The sequence below is a fragment of the Dermochelys coriacea genome, chromosome 1, assembly GCF_009764565.3.
Source record: "Dermochelys coriacea isolate rDerCor1 chromosome 1, rDerCor1.pri.v4, whole genome shotgun sequence".
Classification (NCBI taxonomy): domain Eukaryota; kingdom Metazoa; phylum Chordata; order Testudines; family Dermochelyidae; genus Dermochelys; species Dermochelys coriacea.
Window position 1 is genome coordinate 106,745,177 of NC_050068.2, and position 27,373 is coordinate 106,772,549.

Consider the following 27,373-nt stretch of genomic DNA (forward strand, 5'->3'; position numbering starts at 1 on the left):
TAGCTTTTAAAGGGAGCTGTGCTCTGCCCTACGTGCTCCTAGTTGTCTGCTTGCCAGGTGGTGTAGTTGGGTCAGGTGAGCAGGCAACGGGATGATGAAAACTTCTCTTTCTCTAAGAAGAGTTGCTTGTAATTAGTATGCCATGGTTGAGAGAAAAACCAGGTGAGAGAGCTGCATGGATTAGATGAAAGGACTAACTTTGCTTTCTTCCGCAGCTGCCCCAGCTGTATTCATGATGTCTGACCCCACACAAATTCACGGAATCAAAATAAAGAGCACTGAGGCCAAAGTTACTGGGACCTAATTGCTGTGTTATCAACATCACACTTTTAACAATGAGCCTCAGTGAACATGGAGAGTTTAGTAAACATTCTGTTCAATGGAGCTGCATTAGCTACTTATGGGGGGACTTAAGTGGTGATATTTAACCATGTATTAAATTGGGGTAGAATTAAAAGTTTCAGTCTCTAACAGCTTCTATTTTAAAACTAACAGAAGAAAAAGAGCAAATGTAGAGCATGTCACTTGGATACCATCTTTTTGTAAGTCTCTTTGGAGTTTTATTTGTAAATTATCTTTTTTCTTAATCAGGTCAAGCACTTAATTAGGATGATGGGATATCTAACCATCTCGAAATTTTTTTAAATTATATCACGAAATTAAGTAGTGGGATAAAAATAAGCTAGAGTTCATTAGGGCTTGTCTACACTGCAGTAAAGCAGCTTTTTGTGCTCAAACTTCAGATGTGTACATACTGCCAAGCCACTTTGTGCGCAGAAACTCCGCAGTTGCAGCACTGCAAAAAACCCACCTTGATGAGAGTCGTAAGGCTATTTGCGCAGAGGCTCCAGCGCTCTATTGCCAGTGTGAACACTTGATTGGCCTCCAGAGCTGTCCCCTAATGACTCAAGTGACCGCTCTGATCATTGTTTTGAATTTGGCTGCCCTGGAGACAGGCGCCCCTTCCCTTTCAAAGCACCGTTTCTAACAGCCATTGTGTGCTGTGCTGATCTGCTCCGGGACACAAAGCAAAGCATTAATGTGGAATGCTCATGCTGTTGGACACAGAGGTGTGTGTGTGTGTGTGTGAGAGAGAGAGAGAGAGAGAACTGTGCAGAGAGCCCAGGGAGGGAGGCGGGGGCTGATGTCGGGGTTTCCCCCTCCCCCTGCCTCAGGACTGGTTGCTTCCTGCCACTGTCTGAACTTACAAGACAGTTTGCTGACACACTCTCTGTCCGCCAAAACACACTGTCTCTCTCCTCGCCTTCATACACACACACAATCCCTGTCACCCCACCCCACCCCTCAGTTGGGATGCCCATGGAACAATGGAATTGGGAAACCTGTAGCATGTGATGCTTTGCCTGCCCCATGAGGCATTGCAAACTCTTCCCAAAGCACCCTGTGGCCAGTTGCACAGTGGGATAGCTACCACAATGCATTGCTCTCTTTGCAATTGCTAGAGCTGCTAATGTGGATATGCTCCAGCGCCACAAGGAGCACAGTGTGGACACGCAGCATTTTAATTCCAGCGTTTTAATAAAAGTGGTATAACGTGTGGTGCAGAAACTTGCCAATGCAGACATACCCTTAGACACTCCAGGGTCTTTATTAATCTACTAGATTCTATTATACATTGCAGCTTTCAGGGTAGCAGCCGTGTTAGTCTGTATTCGCAAAAAGAAAAGGAGTACTTGTGGCACCTTACAGACTAACAAATTTATTTGAGCATAAGCTTTCGTGAGCTACAGCTCACTTCATCGGATGCATTCAGTGGAAAATATAGTGGGGAGATTTATATACACAGAGAGCATGAAACAATGGGTGTTACGATACACACTGTAACAAGAGTGATCAGGTAAGGTAAGTTATTACCTGCAGGAGAGCGGGAAAGGGGGGGAACCTTTTGTAGTGATAATCAAGGTGGGCATTTCCAGCAGTTGACATGAACGTCTGAGGAACAGTGTGTATGTGTGGGAGGAATAAACATGGGGAAATAGTTTTACTTTGTGTAATGACCCATACTCTCCCAGTCTCTATTCAAGCCTAAGTTAATTGTATCCAGTTTGCAAATTAATTGCAATTCAGCAGTCTCTCGTTGGAGTCTGTTTTTGAAGTTTTTTTGTTGACGAACACCTACAACATCTATCAAGCATTCTTACAACTACAATACCCACCTGCTGAAGTGAAGAAACAGATTGACAGAGCCAGAAGAGTACCCAGAAGTCACCTAATACAGGACAGGCCCAACAAAGAAAAGAACAGAACGCCACTAGCCATCGCCAACTAAAATCTCTCCAAAGCATTATCAAGGATCTACAACCTATCCTGAAGGACAACCCATCACTCTCACAGATCTTGGGAGACAAGCCAGTCCTTGCTTACAGAAAGCCCCCCAACCTGAAGCAAATACTCACCAGCAACCACACACCACACAACAGAACCACTAATCCAGGAACCTATCCTTGCAACAAAGCCCGTAGCCAACTGTGTCCACATATCTATTCCCGGAACACCATCATAGGGCCTAATCACATCAGCCACACTATCAGAGGCTCATTCACCTGCGCATCTACCAATGTGATATATGCCATCATGTGCCAGCGATGCCCCTCTGCCATGTACATTGGTCAAACTGGACAGTCTCTATGTAAAAGAATAAATGGACACAAATCAGACGTCAAGAATTATAACATTCAAAAACCAGTCGGAGAACACTTCAATCTCTTTGGTCACTCGATTACAGACCTAAGAGTTGCAATTCTTCAACAAAAAAATTTCAAAAACAGACTCCAATGAGAGACTGCTGAACTGGAATTAATTTGCAAACTGGATACAATTAACTGAGGCTTGAATAGAGACTGGGAGTGGATGGGTCTCCCATGAAGTGAGCTGTAGCTCACAAAAGCTTATGCTCAAATAAATTTGTTAGTCTGTAAGGTGCCACAAGTACTCTTTTTCTATTATACATTACTCTCTGTAAATATAAGATAATCCTTTCCTGTCAAAAACTGACTTTACACTCCATTTTGGATAGGACATGGCACAGAAATGATTCAAAATATCCCATGTTCATTCACAGGTATACATAGCCCAAGAGGGCCTCTTTTGAAATGGAAGATGAGTGATTGGGAGTACAAGCTCATAATGTAGGGACCCTTTTTCCTCTTTGAGATGATTCAGTGATATGATGGGCGAAATTATGGTGCTGAATTAATTGGCTTGTCTCACTTAGACTAGCTTGTCCTGAGGTAGCTTTGGTTCTGGGCAAGTGCCTTTCTTTTGCTGCTGGCGTGTGAAGAACACCCATCATATTGGATGCTACTACAACAGGAATAATAAAAAGTCGCATATATCAGAGTGGGAATATATACAAAATTCAAGCAATTTCTATAAAAAGAAGGTTGACTATTGTGCTGTGGTATCATTCCTGGATGTGATCCATGTACTTGTCTTCCCATAATGCTATTGGCATGCTGTTGAGATGTCCTCATTCCACAGTTTTCCACTGAGAATTCAGAAACTTCAGTATCGTCCTTCCCATAATTGAACCATGTAAGAGAAATCATAGGATAATAAAATGCATAGTATAATTCCAGCTATGTTATACAGGCAGGCCTTAAACAAAAACTGGTTTTGGTTATGGCTATTGGCTTACATTTCTCTAAGCTTCAAAAGCTAAATTAAATGATACAGAAACAAAACAATGCTTTCTTCTTGCTGCACAGGCATTCCTTTTCTTTAAAGGGGAGGGAAAATTCAACCACTTTCTTGCATCGCTGTCATAACATTAAACTCTAACTTTGGCATATAGCTCACTTCATTTATTTGGAAAATGCACTGCTAAAAGTGTCATTGACAGCTGACTTGCGGGCTCCCGTACAGCTGTTCTCCAGTGAACTATCTGTATACTCAGCTAGACAGCAGCAGCTGACCCCTGAACATAGGAAATGTATGTGGGGGGAGTGTGGGGGGGCTAGTTAGTGGTTTTGGTTATCAATCATGTTCTGGCTTGTCCCCGTAAGGAAAACAGAAGTCAGTCATAACCATGCAATTAATACTCCCCTTCAAAGCATTCAGCCAAGTACTTCTTTAAGTCCCATTGAAGTCAACTCATTGAAGTCAATGGGACTTAAGTATGTGTGTAAAGTAAAGCACATTGTTAAGTGCTTTGAATCAAGGTCTTTACCTGTAATAGCTTCAACAACTGGGTACTCTTGTGAGCATAGATGGTTTGAAGCATCAACTGTTACTGAAAATAAACAATCTGTTAGGACCTAAGGATGTTGACATTAAGGTGTAAAACTATAAACGCCTCGGCTCCACTTGTGCCTTGTTCCATGTACAGTGCTCTGCATAATAACATAAGTACTCCATGCTTGTAAAAGAACCATTTTACAGAGGTGCAACTGTAACCCACATACCTCCTGGGTGTGGTGTTCTGTCCCATCTAGTGGCACTGAGACCACTTAGAGAGAGAGAGAGAGATAAAATCAGTTTGCTCTACAGCCTTAGCTAACAGCCAGTTGGCTTTTAGCTCATGCAATAGAGGCTCATGCACTAAGCTCCAGAGGTCCCAGATTCAATCCCACCCACTGACAACCAGGGTTTGTCAGCATTACACTGCACCTAGCATCCTAGTCGTGTCGCACAGAACTCCTCTGAACTCTTCCCTCCTGCTACCTTTGCTCTTCCATCCAAGTTCCATGTAGGTTGCTACATGCATATTGACAGGTTTCAGAGTAGCAGCTGTGTTAGTCTGTATTCGCAAAAAAGAAAAGGAGTACTTGTGGCACCTTAGAGACTAACAAATTTATTTGAGCATAAGCTTTCGTGAGCTACAGCTCACTTCATCGGATGCATTTGGTGGAAAATACAGTGGGGAGATTTATATACACACACAGAGAACATGAAACAATGGGTTTTATCATACACACTGTAAGGAGATCACTTAAGATGAACTATTACCAGCAGGAAGGAAGGGGGGAAGGAGGAAAACCTTTAGTGGTGATAATCAAGGTGGGCCATTTCCAGCAGTTAATAAGAACGTCTGAGGAACAGTGGGGAGTGGAGTGAGCGGAGAAATAACATGGGGAAATAGTTTTACTTTATGTAATGACTCATCCACTCCCAGTCTCTATTCAAGCCTAAGTTAATTATATCCAGTTTGCAAATTAATTCCAATTCAGCAGTCTCTCATTGGAGTCTGTTTTTGAAGTTTTTTTGTTGAAGGATAGCCACTCTCAGGTTTTCCTCCTTCCCCCCCCCCCCTTCCTGTTGGTAATAGCTCATCTTAAGTGATCACTCTTCTTACAGTGTGTACGATAAAACCCATTGTTTCATGTTCTCTGTGTGTGTATATAAATCTCCCCACTGTATTTTCCACCGAATGCATCCGATGAAGTGAGCTGTAGCTCACAAAAGCTTATGCTCAAATAAATTTGTTAGTCTCTAAGGTGCCACAAGTACTCCTTTTCTTACATGCATATGTAAAGTTGTACGTGCATATATCCACATTCTGCTGATGGAAACATTTGTGTGCACACTTGAAAAATGCTAATGCACTTGTAAAGCCCACTAGGACAAATAGGTCTGGCAGATAAAAATTTTGATAATTACTGCTACTGCTGATCTTAAATTTTTTAGAGTGAGTGCTCGTATTTGCAAGTGCTATCGCAGGCATATGAATGTTAACCATTTTTACATGCTCACCAGTGGAGGCCTGGTTGAAAGTTTGATCCTAAAGACCCTGTCTTCCACGCTGAACTGCAAATGCATGCAGCATGTACCCTATGGACAGCATGAATGATCTGGATGTTGCTATTATCTTTTGCTTCTACAGTATTGGAGCTATTGATTCAGTTTGGAGTCCCAAGGGCTAATTATTACTAGGAATTGGTTCACTGTTAATGAAATACAAAATAGTATGCTGGGAGTACAAATGTCTTTACCTTCAGATAATTGTGTCTAATCGTATCTTATTGAAATGTTATTGCATTTAGAGTAAAGAGGTATGATGAGGTATCACATTGATTAAGATCTTCTGTGATCCACTGTTAATTCTGCTCAGGTGCTGATTACTCAATTTCACACTAAAATATTGGTACATTAAATATTAACAAAAGCAAAAAGTTAGAGCATATGGACTGCCATTCTAGGCAAGAACAATGGTCCAGTTAATTTAGTGTCCTCTCTATTTTTTTTTCAATCTCAGTAGTCCTAGTGATTTACTAAGTACTCTACATATAGGAAGATGAGTAAGCATTCTAGTTATTTGACTAAAATTACTATTTAATGTCAGGTCAGGAAGCCCTGTAGCTAGTGCATTACAGTTACATGAAACCTGGAATTGATTTGTAAGCACTGCTAGCTTGTTTGTGAGCTCAGGAAAGAATGAGTGTACTGCAGGGGCAGAAATCCAAGTCTCACTGAAGAAGTATCTCCTTTTGTCACTGAAATCACCTCTGTCTATTCAAGGTGTGCATTGTCTTCAGATATCTCTGGTAGCACTAACAGGAAATAAATGTCCTAAACCCAACCTTCGCATCACTTTTGTTGTCTGTCTAGACCTCTTCTATTTCTACTGTGCTTTTTGTAAGATAAAGTTGGTTGAAGTGAGCCAGGTAGTAAAGAAAAGAGGAAGAAAATGCTATGTCATTTTTTTATAATATAACTCTTCCTGTATCACAGTCTGTTCTGTATACTTGTATTGCAATTTTTCATCATAAAGGCATCTTCCTTGAGTTGTTCCCAAAGATGTTAAGCTCTCCATCAGAGGTTATGATTAACTGTGAACCTCTCAGCATGTACAAGTAGCCTAAGAGTTTTCTTCTAATATGAATTTCTCTGCATTTTTATCTGCTTTCATATTGCCCAGTTACCCAGCTCCATTAGCTCCTGCTGGAATTCCTCACAATCCTGTCTAATCTTGACTAATATTTTAGTTAAAATGTTGTCAGCATATTTTGTCCACTTCATTCATTACTGAGTCTTGAGGTCACTCTTCATAATTAAGATACTGAAGAAATCCAGACTTAGTACTGATCATGGGGGCAGCCTACCATTAACCTTTTTCTACAGTGATAATTGGCCATTCATTCCTAGTCTTTACTTCCTATCTCTTAACCAGTTTTTAATACCCAGTTGTTTTCTGTACAACTGCTCAAGGGACTTCATGAAATTTCTTTTAAAAGTCTCAGAGTAGCAGCCATGTTAGTCTGTATTTGCAAAAAGAAAAGGAGTACTTGTGGCACCTTAGAGACTAACAAATTTATTTGAGCGTAAATTTGTTAGTTTCTAAGATGCCACAAGTACTCCTTTTTAAAAAAGTCTGTCATTCAAATACTGTTTCATTAACTCTTTCCAGAAATTCTGACTAATTACAATATATCTTTACTAAAGTTGTTCCTCCCCACACTTGTCCTCTTGCTGTGGTATAACTTACAGACATGAAGATGCAAAATGCTCACTGAGATACATAACCAGTCACTTAGGTATTGCAAAGTGCAAACAAAGGACAGGATATTTTGTTGTGGTCTAGGATGAAGTCAGTAACAGACATGTCCATTCATTGTGATACTATACAGCAACTGAAATACAAAGAAAATAACTCATTCAAGAACATTAATGTCAGAGAGGCCCTGGCAAAGGCTAGGAGGGTACTTTCATGGACAAAAAACTACTTACTACTACTTACTAATATAAGTTAATGAAGACTTCAGAGCTAACACGAGGAACTGAATTATGATTATTCATATTAATACACAATATGCAAGATGTGCATGGTTCACTGGTAACAGAAGTTCTGCTAATTAAAAAACGACTTCAAACACATTGCCCCAGCTGCTAAGTCAAAGCACCACCTGGCCAAAGCCAGAACATAATCAGCATGAAATTAGTCATGTGATCAGCTGTCCTAAGAAAAGCAGCCAGATAAGTTAGGGATTGAAACAAAGTATCGTTGACAAATAAAATGATTCTGAAAAAATATTTTGATTCTGTTTTATATCTAAAGTTACAGGAATTGAAGTAGTTAAAAAAAGGTGGATGGTATCAAATTACTAGTACAGGAGCCAAAATGCAAATAAGAGAATGTAATACACTGGAGTGTCTGATGTCAGGGTCAGGTTCTGAGTATGCCTAACAAGATGTTCTTGGAAGCCCTGACTGTGGATTAGCCATTGGGGAGAGGCATTAAGAGCTGGCCCTAAGGCTGCATTAACCTGCATTAGGGACTGAATCAGTCCTTAGGATTAGAGGAGCACAAAGGTGGCATAATCAGAGCTGGAAAAAATTTTGCCCCAAAAATGCACATTTGGGCCAGCCAAGACATTTTGCAAATTTTTATCATATTTGCCAAGTTGTTTTGGTCGGGGCAGGGGGAAGGAGAAATAATACCAAAAAGTCAATTAATTTTTTTCCATCTTTTGATTTGAAAATACTTTGTTTCAAATTTAACTTTCCTTTAATTAAAAAAAAAAAAAAGGAAGGGGGCACAAGGGGGAAGCAGGCAGACAAAAACTTGAAACCAAACAATTTGTTTCAGGTCAAACAATGTTTTTTCAGACTGAAATGATTTCCCCCCCTCTTGTTTCGGCCAAACAAACAGAAAATTCAGTTATTCTCACAGCTCTAGGTATAACTCCTCCTTTGCCTCCACCCCTTGCACCCTACACTGAACTCAGCTTGACGCGGCCTGAGGATTGATTGGCCTTGAACATCTTTATACTTTTGACTGCTAAGCATTTGATGTTCCCCACATCAAATACTGCTGGGAGCTTCTGGTCTTGTTTATCTCCCCTTTAGTCGTCATACTACCTTTGAGGATGCATTATAATATTTTAGTGGGTTTTTCAGAATGAGGGAACACATTTGAATAAGAGCTAGTGGAATGTATCCTCTGTATAGTAGTGGCACTATATGTGAGGAAAACATTTGGCACAAAATCTTACTTGAAAAATTAAATTGGCTACATTAGCAATACTATCTAGGGGACTAAGACTGTAAACTAAGATTAATGGTAAATATCAGTTTATTATCTTGGAGGGAAAGTATTCAGTGGAGTAGCAGAGGAATCTGTTAGTACTGGTCTTATTTAACATATTCATTAATGAAGCGGAAACCATAAGCAGCATGTTAATAAGATTGATAGATGTTACTACATTGGCAGGAGCTGAATACACAATGAGCACAGATAAAAACAGGAACCTAGAGAGAGAATAAAGAAACAAGGGACTCAACCTGGAAAAACAAAGCAAGTAGTTTCTGAATTTCAGGAGAGGGAGCTGGGAAAACATGTATCACTGGGTCTGAGAAACCTGGAAAGCAGTATTGAGACCTAGAGATAATAGCCTGCACACGTGTATGGATTTTCAAGATGATTTGGTGGCAAAAAAGGCCAATGCAATTTTGGGCATATTATGCTGATTTAACCATCTACAGAGTGGAGGTGGTATGGCAAAAATGGTAATATTCCCTTTCCTAAGCAACTCTTGTGCAGCTGCAGCTGCAATATTCCACTCAGTTCTGTGAACAATGATACCAGAAAGAGACTGACACTATAAAGAGTCTAGAGAAAAATAAGAAATGATCAAGGAACAGGTAATTTGATTTGAGGTGTCATAAATATAAAGGGAAGGGTAAACACCTTTAAAATACCTCCTGGCCAGAGGAAAAACCCTTTCACCTGTAAAGGTTTAAGAAGCTAGGATAACCTCGCTGGCACCTGACCAAAATGACCAATGAGGAGACCAGATATTTTCAAAGCTAGAGGGGGGAGAAACAAAGGCTCTCTCTGTCTGTGTGATGCTTTTGCCAGAAACAGAAAGGAATGGAGTCTTAGAACTTAGTAAGTAATCTAGCTGGATATGCGTTAGATTCTATTTTGTTTAAATGGCTGAGAAAAAGAACTGTGCTGAATGGAATATATATTCCTGTTTTTGTGTCTTTTGGTAACTTAAGGTTTTGCCTAGAGGGATTCTCTATGTTTTGAATTTGATTACTCTGTAAGGTATTTACCATCCTGATTTTACAGAGGTGATTCTTTTACTTTTTCTTTTATTAAAATTCTTCTTTTAAGAACCTGATTGTTTTTTTCATTGTTCTTGAGATCCAAGAGTTTGGGTCTGTGCTCACCTATGCAAATTGGTGAGGATTTTTATTAAGCCTTCCCCAGGAAAGGGGTGTAGCGTTTGGGGAGGATTTGGGGGGGAAAGACGTTTCCAAGTGGGCTCTTTCCCGATTATATATTTGTTAGACGTTTGGTGGTGGCAGTGATAAAGTTCAAGGGCAAAAGGTAAAATAGTTTGTACCTTGGGGAAATTTTAACCTAAGCTGGTAAAAATAAGCTTAGGTGGTTTTCATGCAGGTCCCCACATCTGTACCCTAGAGTTCAGAGTGGGAAAGGAACCTTGACATGAGGAAAGATTGAGATGAATGATTCACTTGTTTTGTGACAAAGGGAGGGAGATCTTGACAAACTACAGAAAATAAAAGGATGTAATACCAAGGTTTAGAGCAATAATTGAGAGCAGTATATGAAGGTATAACTAGAAGTAACCAGGGGGGAATGTAAGCTATTGGGAAAACTTATTGACAGGAAAGATGTATTAGAATGTGGAATATTCTCCCATAGAAGTTTGCGTGGAGCACACAACTAGAATGGACAGAACATACTGTAGGAAAGAATCCTTCGTTTACTAGCAGATGAAACTGGATAATCTAGCAAGTCCCTTCCATCTTTAATTTTAGTATTCCATAGCACAGCTAGCAGGTAATGGTCTGTAATCTGTCTCTGGAATAACTCCAGCTATTTTGTTGAGTTCATTTCTGGATACCTGTCACCAGCCAGGCCTCTCCCCATCTCCAAAGAATGTGCTGCCATGCCCAGTCTCTTTCAAGGAGGATGATTTTCTTAATAAAGGAAAGTCAATGAATAGAAAACCAGTCTTAACTCAGTCCTTATTCTCAGGATCCAGCCTCTCAGGGGCTTCTGTCAGCATGGGTGGTGCATATAAAAGGATTGGGGGAGCTAAACCTTCCCAAAATAAAAAAGACTGGCCATGCAGGGGTCAAATGCTAGATGCAGGTCACCTCCCTTTGGAGGCGTGCCAGCCCACCACCTTTGTGCCCTGAAAGCAGGAGCACTGGAAGTTCCCCAGAAGTGTGTGTATGGGGGCCCACTGGCACCTGGACCATAGCCCTGCCCCCCTTTATGCCCCTCCTCTCCCTCCCCTTAAAGGCGAGCAACAGGGAGTGTAGGTGGAGAGGAGTGAGCAGCCGGGAGGGCCTTGAGGGAAGAGGTGGAAGAGATTGGGAAGAGGCAGAGAGGTAACAGGGCCTTGGGGTGAAGCGGGAGGAGGAGTGCTTCTGGGAGCAGCCTCTCCAAATGAAAGACTCATGTGTCACCTATGTCTGGCAGGTTCCCAGCTTTGGCCAGTTCTGCTTCCTTTCTGGGTCAGCAGCCTCAGGGCTGTCTCCCTGAGCATCTTTGTACCAGGGGGATCCACCTCAGGAGTTAGCTCCACTCCAGTACAGCTTTCCCTCCCTCGTGCACTGTCTGTCTCAATCAATGCCGCCTCCTCCTCCAATTGCCCAGTACCAGCCCTTTATAGGCCCAGGTGTAATCCAGCCCTCTTTACTTGGCTGATTGAACTAATGTGTTCTGATCCAGGGGCCTGGGCTTAACGTGTCCACAGGGACCAGCTACCCTGTGACCATACCACATCGTTAGAAAGATTTTTTCCAAGCTGGAGGAAAATCTCTGAAAAGTAATAAAGCCTTCCAGGAGGATGGAAGAAGGAGAAAGATCATAGATCCCCTTTTGCATTTTGGGGATGGGCCTATGAAAGAGTTTGAGACTTTCCTATGCTCCCCTCCCACACAACTATGAAACATATCAACTCCTGATCATTATATATAGGACCAACTATAAACTGGAGTTTTTGCATGCATTCTGTGAAATTTCACATTACTACTTTGTGTGTGTGTGTGTATGTGTGTGGGTGGGGGGGGGAGGAGATTGATTCTCGTAATTGTGTCTGAAATGGTCAGAATGCTTCCCTGTACTCCAAGGTGCACAAAGGGTGTGGCTTCTGTTCACCCTTGAAAAGGATGTAGTACCCTACACCTCTCTGTGCCAGTTACTCCTGCCTCCTTTAGTGTGGTAACAGTAGCAGTGGAACTGTCCCTGAGAAGCACCAGGGCTGCTAGTGGCCAGTGCCTGGCCTCCGTACAGTAGAAATATGAGGTACATTTTCAAAGAAGTTTAAACACAGGGTCTGTTCAAGGTGGCATAAATATATAGGACAAGTTTATGAGATGAGATTGGCTTCAGAAAACTGAGGTTGAATGTGAACACAAAGCTCTCACGATGAGTGATTCTGCAGTAGCCTCAGAAGGAGTAGGGAGGCTGGATGGGGGGAGATTTGCCACGGTCCTCATCCAAGGCCACGGGAATCAAATCAAAAGACTTTGGTGAGCTTTGGATTAGATCCATAGTATATAGGAACAGGGTAGGATCCCTCTAAATAGTTTGTGAGCCCTTTAGTGGCACGCAGTTTTGTTTGTAGAAACTGCCAGTAACCAGTCAGAGCAAATGTGTGTATCTAGGCACTGTACATTTTAGTAATGACTGTTATGTGGAATCCAATTGTGAGCATGTGGTGGGTTATGTTTAAGGAGAACAAAAGCTACAACAGGCCTCATTATCTAAATCAAAAAGCTGGAAAATATATTGCAGAGAACAAGTCTGCTCTGACGGGGGATAGACTAGGGATCTGGTCCAAAGTTCAGTGAAATCCACGGGGGGAGGGTGTCATCTCTGTATTGACTTCAATGGGCTGTGGATCAGTCCCTAGATGAGCTAATAGCTTTCTTTCTGTTTCTAGCTTCACTGATTCTGAGATAAAGCTTTGCGGTTGTCCTTTTAATATTAATTCAGGCAGAAAATCAGCATTTTTCAGAAGGATTCTGTTTCCTTTTTATTTCTCAGAATAGGGTCTAATGTAAATTGAATATTCTGTTTGATGTATACAACACAAAAACTATGACCTTATCATTAAAGAAGTTCCATATAAATAAGGTATTATACAAGCCTTATTAAGTATGAACAGGGATGGCTGTTTGTTGTTATTAAATGAGCTTTTAATGCATTATATGTTCCACAATTTCAAGAGCTCATAGAAATAATTCAGCTTCTTAATCCTTGAGGCCTTTAAAAAGTAGTTAAATGGACCCATTTATTTTTGAAAAGTCAGAAAAAGACTGCTTATTTTTCCCTTGGTAAATTAAAATTTACCAGTCAAATTGTGTGTCATTCTAGCTCCAGTACAAATTTCATAGTAAATCAAAGTCATCAGGAAAAGCAATTTCAACTCTGACTTTGCTTCTCCTGTTGCCATTGTTCAATAGTTACAGTAACAATATTCACAGAAAGTGCATATACAGCACAAATGGAGTGAAGAATAAAACTTAATTTTAGGTTGCAAGCTCCAGAGCCATGCCACAAAAGGTTGTTTTCCAAAAATAAATATTAAAAAAATGCAGAAAGGGGGATGGCAATAACCTTTTTAGCTGGCACTTGACAGTGGTTCACATCCAGGTATGTCTTATACCACAGAGATCTGACATAGTCCCATCAGTTATATTTGGTCCAAGTGCTCTAAATGATGCAGTAAGAAATGGAAGACTAGGTCCAAATATGTACTACAAAGATATAAAGAAAACATTGTACACTAAATAGATGACATTATACACGGACCTCAGAAAACTTCCTCAATTTTAACTTCCTTGGGACGACACTAATATTTTTTCCTTTAACTTTTTCCAAGCCCTGTGTGCTTGCCTTTTTAATCTACTACTGACTAGACATTTTATCTAAATCTCTGTTAAAACTGATTTCCATTTGGTATAGAAAAAATAAACATTCCTTCTATATTTGCCAGCTCTGGTGCACATTGCAGAGCTGGGCCTGCACTTCTTGTTTACCCAGAATTCACCACTAACTTTGATGGGAGTTTAGGCACCTAAGAAATGCAGGATCAGTCTATGAGCATGTTTATAAAAGGGAAAATTGTGTTATGTGGAATAAAAATAGTGAGTATGAAAGCATTTAGACATACACTTCCACTTCTCTGGTATATTTTGTGTCACATTTTCCTTGAGCTGTTAAGTGAAAGTTCTGCTGTACAATGACCTTAGTCTTCATTAAATTTTATGTTAACCTACAAATTATTATTTTTTTATTTGTATAGAACAGGTTTAAAAAATGGTCAACAAGATAATTAAACCTTGATGGAAAATAATTTAATAAATTTGCCATAATCTCTACATTGATTTAAAGGTTTTATTTAAATTTATTTACAGAAAGAAGTTTGCATGCCATACAAACTGTTTATGCTTCATGGTCAAAATTTTGAAGTACTCTTTGATGCAAAAATTGACACGGTTTATTTTCACTTTTACTGAAAAGAAAGGTTTTATTGTAAATGGTGTAATTAAAGACTCTAGATACCATGTTTGGTCATTGAAACATGTCATACCTGTAAACATGGCTCAGTTTTTCTTGGCTTTTTTTCTAAAAACAATAACCAAGATTTTTGTTTAGTGGACAAAACACTAAGCACACACTGGTCAAGCTAGGTTGGATAAATGAGTTCTAATACAAAACTTAGAGAACCTCAAGCTCAAATAACAGATCTGAACTCCCATGAACTTTGGGGAAATTTGGATTCAAAACTTTACCATTTTTATGACTAGTTGGAATGGAAGTTAAAAAAAACAATGGGTCAGTCCAGGCTTGGTCTGAATGGATCCAACTCAGTTGATTTTAGAATAGTGCCATTGCTTTCAATAGATTTAATTCTAATTCAGTGTAGCTATTCCTCTCTGTCCTCCAGCTTGTGAGGAGATCACTTCCACAGACCTCCAGGATGGACCCTCACTGTTAAAATCTTCAAGTGTCTCTTGGCCCAGGAACTCTCACATGGTATGATCTTTATTCATTAGGTCATGGGGGCTTTAAGCAACTGTACTAGTACCTAACCCATCAGAAGTAGATTACTACCTCTCCCAAAAAGTATTTTGAAAGGTCAATAGCCTCTTTAGAAAAGTCTCATATGCTACAGCAATATGATTCTATGATTCTACAGCAATTTGGCTTTACATCAAATGGAGTAAATGCCTTCCACCTACATGGTAGTACAGATCATTCATGTTCTAGAAAAGGCAAAGCAGATAAACAGACAGAACAATATAACAATCAAAGACAATTCCATAGCCATAAAAACAGCCAGCAGTAAGGGCCTTGATATGTCTCCCATTGACTTTAGTGGAGCTGGATAGTTAAGTCCAAAGCAGACTGTGAAGAGTTACAAAGGGATATCACAAAACTAGGTGTCTGGGCAACAAAATGACAGATGAAATTCAGTGTTGATAAATGCAAAGTAATGCATATTAGAAAACATAATCCCAACTGTACAGACAAAATGATGGGGTCTAAATTAGCTGTTACCACTCAGGAAATAGATCTTTCTACTAGTTCTCTGAAAACATCTGCTCAATGTGCAGCAGCAGTCAAACAAGCTAACGCAATTAGAAACAATTAGGAATTGGAGAACTAATAAAATAGAAAATATCATAATGCCATTATGTAAGTCTATGGTATGCCCACACTTTGAATATTATGTGCAGTTCAGGTCACCCCATTCAGCAGAAAATCTTCAAAAATTGTAAAACATTTAACCTTGGGTAGAATAGTACTTCAAATTTCAGGGTAGGTCAAGAGCTCTAGAAAAACTTTAATCCAAATCTGTAGTCACTCTTCACTTTTAAGAGGCTTCAAAAGTTTACTTTGGAAATATTATTAAGAGTCAATCAATGGAGTAGTTGCTTCTGAGGAAAGTAGTGTATGGACTTGTTTGAATAAATATATATCCAGTTTAAATGTCACAAGACAGTGAGCACCACTGTAATAAGCCCTTCATGGAATTCTATTGCATCCAAAACCATATATGTTCTTTGCTGAATCAAACACTTATGTGTTGTAGTTTATGCTCATAATATTAGACTGCTATTGGAGCAAGAGGATTAAAAATTTCCTGAAACAATGTATTATCTCTCAGATTAATGATTTATCAAGAGATAACAAGGCATATAAAGGTATAAAATATACCCCTTTGAAGAAAAGTGTGGAGGGGTTGAGAAAATCATTTGATATTCCAACATGTATAGGTATATACATACCCACATCAAACATGCATCCTTGTTTAATATCTGATAGCGGAGATGTCACCTTGTCAAATGAGAATGCTAGTAGCTGGAGGCAAACTGAAATATTACCAGGTAATTATTCTTATGAATTGCAGATTGTTATCAAATGGAGGGGAAATGCTTTGAAACAAATTTAGCTTATTTAGAGGAACAAACATTAACATTTTTTGCGGTGGGAGGGGAAGAGTGTTGGGTAACTTGATGGAATGAAAATTCTTAATATCTCTGCTCAGATGTGAAATGCAGCAATGCATAATTTCAGGATAAAAATTTCCTCATGATAATGTTTAATGCATTTCTCACCTGAAGCAGTAGAGACAATAAGCATAGTCAAAAGTTGTATAACTGTAAATAAGGAACAGATCATTGATGTGACACTTTTCTTTAGATTACCATCTAAAATAGCATCTGCAAGGTTAAATAAATATTCAGTTTTAAAGAGCATATGCAAACTTTTCCTAGCTCTGTAGACTGTATGAAATGTCTTCAGAGTAGACACAAGCTCTGATACATTTGTGGTTTTGACAGCTTATGCTGCATTTGAAGCCCAGAAGTGGTGTAAAGGAGCCTGTTTCAGGTAAAGACTGAGATGCATTGGTAGAACTGAGGTTACACAGGGGTTGCTTGAAAAGCCCTGCCTAGTGTCTGGAAATGGTATGTTAACCTTCCAAGACTGATGTTAGTATTTCACCTGGCAGAAGCCAGCAGGCAGTCTGGTAATAGCTTGATGACAAAAGGTATAGGGTAAGGAAGAGTCAGGCCCAGTATGTTACACCACTGAGAGGAAGTCAAGTAAAACTATGATTCTTTAACACCAATGTCTATCTAATGAGAAATAAATGGAAACGATAAAAAATATGGTCTAGATGATGTTACTATCAGGTGGGTGCACAACTGGCTGAAAGACTATATTCAAAGAGTAGTTACTATCAAACTGGGAGGCTGTATCAAATGACAGTACACCCCATATTCTTCATAGAGATATTGTTATGATAAGAATATGGCATAACTAAGATATTTTTTATGAAAGATGGGTCATATGGGGTATCATTGGAAAGGTTATAATGTACTGACTACGATTATCCTATTTGTATGCAAGTATCATGTCTGTATCTGAAGTTAGGAAGTGGACTATGTATCAATTACAAAAGTGTTTGTACCTGGGGAATGCCCACAGTAGGCTATCAGCCTGGATGGGCCATTAGGAACAACAATAGGACTTTGAAGATACTAATTTCACACCTTCCTGAGAAGCTTTCTGGGATGCTGCTTTGTAACTGCAGGGTCAGGTGATCATGTCACCGGGTACTGGATCCTAACTTGGCCTGCTAATATTTTACCACAAAAGGGGTGAAGACCAAACTGGGAAACAAAGGATTCCCATCATACATAAATCCTATTTAAGGCTGGGAATTGAGTTAATCAGGGTCAGTTCTTCACTGAATCCCTGCCCAAGATGACTGCTAGAAACACCTAAGACTGAACTGGGGAAGAATTGGACCCAGGCTAGAAGGTGTCTGGTCTGTGAAAGGAATATCTGGAACTCTAAGTTGCAAGCAAAAAGAAGTTTGTCTTCAAGAATCTCTGCAACCTGATTAAAACAGCATTTAGGGTGAGAAATTACTATTTGTAGCCAGTTTGTTTAGTGTATTAAACTTAGTTTGCATTTGTTTTATTTATTCAGTAATCTACTTTGATCTGTTTGCTATCCCCTATAATCACTTAAAATCTGTCCTTTGTAGTTAATAAACTTGTTTTATTTTCTCAAACCCAGTTTGTGCAATTTGTAACTGGGATGGGGGGCAAAAAGCTCTGCATATCTTCCTCTACATTGCCGGGGGGAGCAAATTTCATGAGCTTACACTATACAGTTTTCTGTGCAGCGCAAGACAATACAATTTGGGGTTTACACTCCAGAGGAGATGTGCACTTGAGTTCTGGGCAGTCTCTGAACTGAGTCTTCTCACACAGATCTGATCTCAGTGTCTGCGTCTTTTTGTAGCTGGGCGTGACACTACCTGTATGTGTGTGCTGGAGATTGCTTGAGGGCCTGGCACTGCAGGACAGGGTGAGGGAGACCAGGCTGGTGGAATGGGCAGGCTCAATGACCAGTCACAGGCTCCCACAGGGGTCTGTCCTGTGTTGGTACTATCCCATATTTTTATTAACACCTTTGAGGATGGACTGAAGAGTATGCTTATAAAATTTGCAGATCAAACCAACTGATGAATAACTGGTCTGGCAGCAGTAAAAGTATCTGGAGGTTATACTGGATCACATATTGAATATGTCTCAGCAGGGTAACGCTGCAAAAAAAAGGCAAATGTCATTCTGGGATCTACTTATGGATGTGTCATGTGTAAGAATGGGTGATAATTGTTCCACTCCACTTGGCACTGGTGAAGCCTTAGCTGCAGTACTGTGCCCAGTTTTGGTTACCACACTTTTAAAAAGATGTAGGCAAATTGGAGAGTCCAGAGAAGAACAACTAAAGTAAGCGGTTTAGAAAAAATGACCTATGAGGAAAGATTGAAAGAATGTTTCTTCTAGAGAAAAGTAGACAGACAAGGGGTGGGTGGGAATGATAATAATCTTCAACTATATTAAAGGATGTTAGAAAGAGGGTGGTGATCAATTGTTTTCTATGCCCACTAAGGGTAGGACAAGAAGTAACTAACTATTAATTTGCAGCAAGGGTGATCAAGGTTACATATTAGGCAAAACTTTAACTACAAGGGTAGTTAAGCATTGGAAAAAGTTACTTAGGAAAGCTGTGGATTCCCTGTCAGTGGAGGCTTTTAATAACAAGCCAGACAAACACCTGTCAGGGATAGTCTAGCTATACTTAATCCTATCTCAGCACCACTGGATGGACTAGATGACCCCTTGAGGTCCCTTCCAGCCCCACGTTTTTATGATTATAAGGAACAATACACAGCATGAGATGTAGAAAGGATTCCAAACAAGATTTGAGACACATGAAGGAGGCCTCAAAGTTCCACTGGTACTGACTCAGGACTTGTCTAAACAAATACTAGTTTCTATCCCATGCTAACCTACTGCGCACTATCTGTCCCTGTAGACCCTGCTGCCATGTATTAAAAGTTCCCTACTGCACTTTAATCAACTCCAGTTTCAAAGTGGGAGTAGATCACAGTGCACTAAGGAACTTTCACTGGGCACTTAGTGAGTGGTAGGCTAGTGTGAAGTTGATTTACACCCCCAGTTTGCCATGAATTAGTGTTTTGTTTAGACATCCCCTGAGTTACTACACATAGATACCAGGGATGATTTCAGGCTTTGCTATTAAACTTTCATGAAACCCCTTAGATTTGTTTGAACTGTTTGGAAAATGGTAAAAAATTGTTTGCAAAAAAGCTTTTGAAGACTTTAACAATTTCCACCAATATTTCAAAAACTCCAGTATTAGAGATAGTGGAATCAGTTAGCCCGTTATGTTTTTACATTGAAGATAATGGATGTTTCAATCTTTATGAGATGTAACACCATGGAAGTCAGTTTCACATAATTATTTCAGCCCAGTGCAAAAATCATTCTTAAACTACATTAACAATTTTAGATGCTGAGTGTGAGGAAGCTCTCTAGGTAGCTAGTCTATCGTACTGGTGGGACATTACCTATCCCGATGACTCTGACATCATCCTTTTGAATGGCAAATACTTCATTATTTTTAATACTAGACCATCAAAATCTTGTAACAAAGGCTTTGAGATGAATTCATATTAGTACATCTTCCAGGAAGTTTAAGCCACAAGATGATCAAAATTGCCACTAAAGGACATATCCCATTTCTGAAGTGAGGATCAAATAAGAGAAGCTCATAGAAAAACAAAATAGGCTTAGAAAACCTTCAAGAAGGCTACTACCAAAGCAGATGTCTCTAGATTTGAGTTATGAAACAATATTTTCTCCCTTGGTGTTGGGATAAGAAGTAAGACTACTTTGAGAAGTTAGTGATTGAGTCCAAAAATGCTCTCAAACAATGCCTATGTACAGTATCAGTAAGAACTATTTGTCATCTCCTCTTCTGTCTCAAAATGAAAGCAAGAGCATATAGACTAGGAAACTAAGCCCATTAGAAGAAAGAGAAGCTTAGTTTCACGAGACCATGAAATTTCTTGCCTGGCCATCAAATCCAAAGATACTACAAGTTAAGTTCATATCTTGCATTAGCTCTAGTAATTCATCCATTTACACCAAGTCTAACATTTTTGGTCCAATCATCAAATATCACCGGTGACAATATATTAAGCAAATTGTTAGTATAAAAATTAACACCAAGCCAAAGTGCCACAAAGCGATACTATGCCTGCAGCTATCTGTCCATATCAAGTAGGATTCAAAGAAGGATGTTATCAGTGATATTTTTTTCCAGTAACCAGTAAGGCATAGCTCAGTAACCTTGCATAGATAAAAATATGATAATTAAACATACATCAACATGTTGCTTGTGGAATTACAGGAAAAAAGTGTATCCTCAGGTAGAAAGCATTTGTTGTGAGAGCTACCGATGATTTTAATCCTCAAAAAGTTAGATATGCTGTATTAAATTATTAGCACAAATATAGGGTGACATATCTAAATTCTTACAGTAACAAAGGTGCATATACTGAAACAGTAATTTATAACCAGGATTAGACTTCTTCAAGTAGAAATACTGTGCCCTGAAAGCATGCTACAAGATAAGGTGACATAACTGATTCCTATATTAATTATGGTTTATTCAGTCTGTTGGTGATTTGAAGCATTCTGAGGTAGCACTGACTCTTAATTATAAGAAATTTAGATAAATTTCAACTTTAAGTGCAATGAAGAAATATTTCCAATCTTTGCCATATTTTACTTGTTCTGTCTGCTTTTCTATTGTGCTTTCTGAATCTTATACTTAACCAGTTCAGTAGCCCTTAAGCTTATGTAAAATTGGCCAGAAAAGTATTTTTTCCCTCCTCTATGATTATAGCACATGGAAAAAGTAACTGAGGGGAAGAGGAAACAAAACTGCTCAAAATAGATGTTTAGCGTCTCATTTCTGTATTGATGCAATAATAATCTTCATAACTAAGCTACCTGTACCAAATTACGAATGGCTGTTTTACTCCCATTTACTTTGTGGTTCAGAAAGGAGCAAAAGTGTTAATTGCACATAATCCTAGCTATGGAGTCTGCACAGCAGGGAAAGGCAACTCCTCCTACTGCATAACTGCCATTATAGCTTTCCACATTAAATCTTGTGAGTCGAGAAATAGCTGCTCTGCATTGTATGCTCTCATGGGAACAAGGTTTAATTTACACTGCAAATTGCTGTGTAAGTTAATGCTGAAAGCATTAACTCTATCTCAGAAAGATACTACATACTAGTGGATGATTCAGTTGTGAGCAACCATGATAGGAGAGACTGTAGAGCATTGCTTGTGGGACAGCCTCATTATAGCAGCACATGTAATGTATTATGTCCTGAGACTTATTGTGGTTAGTCTGGATATTCCAATGAATTGCCTGATTCCACACAATCAACAGGCCACACCCAGTACTAGAGCTGGCCAGAAAATGGAATTTCTGTGGTGCAAAATATTGAGATTGTGAACATTTGTTTAGCCCTGAACTGGGGTGAACAGTTAAAATTTTCACAGTATTGAAAGTCTGAAATATCATTTTGAATCACCTCTTTTAGAAAGTGTTAAAATGAAACATTGACCTTTTTTGACCCAGAACACGAAGGCCAATAGTGACCATTTTGATTTAAACTTTCAGTGCATCAGTTAGTTGGGGAGGAGTGAGAGGAGAGTTGGTTTAAATAGTGAGGAAAGGACTCAGAAACATACAGAAGTTAAAAATAACCAAGGCCTAGTGGGGCAGATGAGTGAGGAAAGAAGTAGGACAGTGGTGGACAACCTGCAGCCTGCAGGCTGCACATGGCCCATCAGGGTAATCCGGTGGCTGTATGTGAGACAGTGGTTATATTGACCATCCACAGGCATGGCCGCCCACAGCTCCCAGTAGCCATGGTTCACCGTTCCCGGACCATGGGAGCTGCAGGAAGCAGCGTGGGCTGCAGGGACTTGTTGGCCACCACTTCTCGCAGCTCCCATGGGCTGGGAACGGCGAACCACAGCCACTGGGAGCTGCGGGTGGCCATACCAATGTAAGCAAACTGTCTCGCAGCCCGTCAGCAGATTACCCTAGTAGGCCGCAGGTTGCCTGCTCTAAAGGCTATCTAAAGAAACCATTCTAGAGTCAATTATTCATATTTACACTTTTTTATGTAGGAACTGGTTTTCCAACACAAATGGGAAATTTTTATCTATAACTTCTACTGTTGACTTTTGGCTTATGTTATAGTTACAAGTGATCCAAAAATCTTTCCAGTTCTCCTCCTTAGGACCTACTCAAACACCTCATGCATACCCTCTGCCCACCCATACTGTGACTTCTACACTACAACCAGTGCCAGCCCACATGTTGACAAATCTCTGTAGAACTGTTTTGTCAGAAGTGCACATGGAAAATTAAATACTGCTAATATAGTGTCAGCAGCCTCCTCTGTTCCAAACAATGTGAAAACAAAGTTAGAGGGGGGGAGAGTCTTTCCTTCAGCTCCTTTACCACCTCCAATGGTGTGCACAAACCCCTCACTGGACTGCAAGGGGTTAATAAGCAACTCTGGGCTCAGGAAGCCATGTCCCTCTGCCCGAGTTAAAAGGCAGTCAGATACCCCAGTTAGGGGCTGGCAAAGCAGGGAAGCTCCAGAGCAGCATGAGACCTGAACCCACATCAAACTGGGGAACAGACAAGCTGCAGCTCCCAGGGACCAGGACCAGAGCCGCGGTCCCAGAAGGCAGCGCCCCACAGGGACAGCCAGCTGGGATGCAGCAGTAGGTAGGAAGTGACTCAGGGAAGCTGATTTGAGGCTGAGGCAAGGCCCTGCTGGGTAAATGATGCTGAACCAGCCTTCCAGGGCCCTGGGTGGGAACCCGGTGGAGCAGGTGGGCCCAGGTTCCCCTACGTCACCTGAGAACTGCACCTGTTAGGCGGAGTTGCTGCCTTGGGTGCTAACCACTAGGCAGGAGACCCTGCCTCCTGACCACAGGGACCTAATGCACAAAAATCCCTTCAGCAGTGTCATCATCCTCCTCTCCCTGTCAAGCTATGGCCTCAGCGTCTTCCACTGCCTGCTGCTACTGTCCTCTGATACACCTGTGATGTGTTCCTGAGGAAACCAGGGTAAATCTGGATGAATGAAAAGCCTCTCCTGGCAGAGACATATGCACCTGCTGCATTAAAGAGGCTCTCAGAGTGCCTGCTTGATGGTGGGTGACAGGCAGCCAATGCAATGCTGGCCACATATTGTTCCTCAGCTGCCAATAGTTAAGAGGGTCTGACTCAACAGGCACCAGTGTTAAATCTCCACCATCCTCTCCACTGCAGCAGCAGCAGCACTCCCCCCTCCTCCTCCAGATGAGCAGAGGCAATGTGGATCTGTTCAAAGTCCTCCAAGATGTGCCAGAAGGACCTTTTTACTCTCTCCTGAAGCATCCATGTTGCCTCCTGGTGGTAATGGCATCTTGACTGTCCATGGCAATGAGTTCAGACAGTGTGTCTCTGTTCGTTCGTTCAACTGGAGTATGCTTGCCTCCCTGTTCCTTTAGTACAAGAAAGAACCCATGGGTGTTTGAATCAGGGAGATAAGGTCTGTATGTGTTGCTATCCCATGACATTCCTTTTGCTAGGACTGCTTCTTAGAAAATGGCTAAAAACATATGCTAACTGTGTCCACCCTTTCACCTGAAGACTATTCTGTATAGAGGGTCTTGTCATTAAGTAGCTTTTCCTGATAAGGCAGGCATGATAGGCAAGAATTCAATTTTACATTATTCTAAATTAGGTCAGTGCACATGATCAGAGCATCCCTTGTGGTAAAAGGATCACACAAAGTCTCATTTTCCTCCACCACAATCAGATTTGACCTTTCTTGTCCTAGTCTTCAAGGGAGTATTGCGAAATACTTTTACATTATTAGGGAATATAAACTAGCTTTGTACTCATATTAGAGACCCACAAATTCAAGACCATTGTTACACAACCTTCTCTGATGATTGGTGTATTTAAATACTGTTACACTTTACACTATTTGATTTGGTTCTGAATGCTGCTTAGGTGTTAGTTTATTATAGCATCTGTATCTCCATGACTGCTACATTGGTTTAACTAGTTATTTGTGTCACATGAAGTATTTGTGCTTACATGGTTTCTGTTTGAGGGAAACTACCAGTTCCAGAATTTCTCTAATTTCTTTAATATCTAGTAGTTTGTATAAATAGTTTCTCCTGTGTAGAAATATTCTAAAGAGTCTCCACAACATACTGGAACAGTAGGAGCTGGATTTGCAAACATTGAGCTCCCTTCTTTGTGTGTCCACAATATGTAAATCTAAATTATGGTCGCAGCCTATCCAATCAAATGTTTAAACAACTGATTTGATGCCAAATTGTGACCTGAGACATTCAAATGTCCTAATTAGTGGTTGGAAACAGATGCAAAACTGAGCCTGCTATTATTTGCACACTCAATTTTGAAGGCACAGGGAAAAAAGCAGGGGAAAGACCAAACTTAAGGCTTAAGACTCCAGTCTTGCAGTTGACTCCACGTGGATGGACTGAGTCAGTTTTAAGAGTGGGATCTAGCATCTTCTTTCCTGCACATTCAATGCTTGTTTTGCATGCACATATGAAATAGCCTATAATTGAACAGTATGTTGATTTTGCTTTTACAAAAACTTCAAGAAAAAATGGGATCTTGTTCTGAATCTAAACCGATTTGCTTTTTAATTTCACAAAACAAAAACCCAGTGGAATTCCTGTATAACCAACATTGCCTCTAATTTTTTCCATATCCAATGAAAATTTCATATGCTGAGCTACCCAATATGTAACAAAAATTTGCAGTGGTAAGAGATGCCCAGTACACATTGGCAAGGAGAATTTTGCTCTAAGCTTTTCCTGAAAAATAATAACAATCACTTGTATTAATGACTCACGCACTTGTCAAAACTGATTTGAAACTGCCTCTTGTTGCTGTTCTTAGCTTCCCTCTTCACTGGTAATTTGGATGACATTTGCTACCACACACATCAGGTGCCATGAAAGCACAATATAGACCTGGTTGGGAATATTTTCTGAATTTTTTTTTAAAAGAAAATCCAGTTTCTGCAAAACTAAATTTTCTGCAGGAGAATTTAGATTCCCTGCCCCCTCTTCCACCTTCTCCTCCTCCCCCAATTTTTCCTGGTTTCTTGGTTGGGGAAAATCTAAATGAATATTTCACTTCATGTAATTTGGTACTGAACTGCAACATTCTGGTTTGCTGAAGCAAATCAAGATGTTGATTCAGTTAAATTGCACCTGCCTAAACTGCTGTCATCCTTCCAGGGCATTGTAGTTTGGGTGCTTTCCTGACTTTATCTCTTGTGGGCTGGGCTCCCTGGCCATACTGCATCTCCCATGATGTAATGCAGTCATGTGACTCCCATGATTCACTCCATGTCTTGTGCAGAGGGGAGACCAAGGTGCATTGTGAGAGATGTAGTCCAGCCAAAGATCATGGCCCAAAAACAAATGTATAAATTACCTGAACTACAACTCCCATGGCACATGAGATAGATGCAACTTAATGTCAAACTGAATCAAAACATTTTTTGGAACTTTTCATTCAGTGAAAAATCATGCTATTTTGACTTTGTCCTATCATGGGACAAAAACAAATGCTGAAATATCAGAATTCCCTGCAGGACGGAAACTCCAATTTTCTTATTTTCTTAGGCTAGTATAAAACCTACTTGTCTATGAAGAAAAGTGTATAATTACTACTATTATGGCAAGTATTAATACTACTTTTGTATTTGTCCTGTAAAACCCATAATTCTCATCTGGACCATCAATTAATTCTAAATACCCCTAGAGAATGTATGTACTGGAACTCTTTCATAACAATATAAACTAAATTCTCCAGAAAAAAGATCTTGTGTTAGAATTAAATGACATGGGTAACATTTACCACACCAGTTGAATATTAGATACCATTTGTCATCAAGTTAAAATAAATAAACTTAATGACATTAAAGTAGCTTGATATTGAGAGAGATGTAGACAACATGATCAGTTCTTTCACTGTACAAAACTCCTACCATAGATCTTCTGAGAAGTGACTATTAAGCCCAGAGAGAAATTAAGGAACGATGCTTTATGTTTTTTCCACCAAATAAAGTTTATGTAGAGAAGCAAGGGAATTTTGCCAAACATATTCTAATATAAGTTAGGTTGTTCTTGCTTTTGATGCTTCCTCTCCAGTAATTAACAGCAATTACTACATCACACCACTTCCGCAGACCATCCTATAGAAAAGGGGGAAATCTGTGCAGGTCTGTTAGCTGCAAATACACTCCCCTAAGTGATAGTGGTGCAAAAAGAAGCAGCTGGTAGCATCTGCTGTCTCCAAGTAAGTAGACCAAATATCTATGGGAAGGATTAGCGAGAACCCCTCAAATTCTCATCCAGATTGGCAGTCAATGTACTTTCATATGCCTCTCTGCCACACTTGCCCTACGTACTGGAGGCAAAACTAGCAAATATTCCAAGCTGCCATTGACTTGTCATGTAGAGCAGTGCTTCTCAAGCTATCTGATGAGGGGGACTGGCAATTTTTTTTCCAATGTGTGCACAGACAACAGCCGATGGCTCGCGGACCAGCACTGGTCCGTGGACCACCACTTTGAGTAGCACTGATGTAGAGCACACACCCTCTCCACTGGTGCATGCAAAACACAAAGGGTGGAAAATTGCCCCATCGAAGTCCATTGCAAAACTCCCATTGACTTCAATGGGGCCAGGATTATACCCAGGATTTGCAAAATCATTCAACATTAATCAACACAGCAATTTCCTGTATATCTTAAGCCTTGTTTCAATGGGAGCATGCTGCTTATAACACCTGCGTTGACAACTTCATCTATCTTTCAGGCTGCTACCCTGTTAACCACATGCTTCCCCAAACATGTGGATTCACTGAGGATGGACTGCAGATGGAAAGG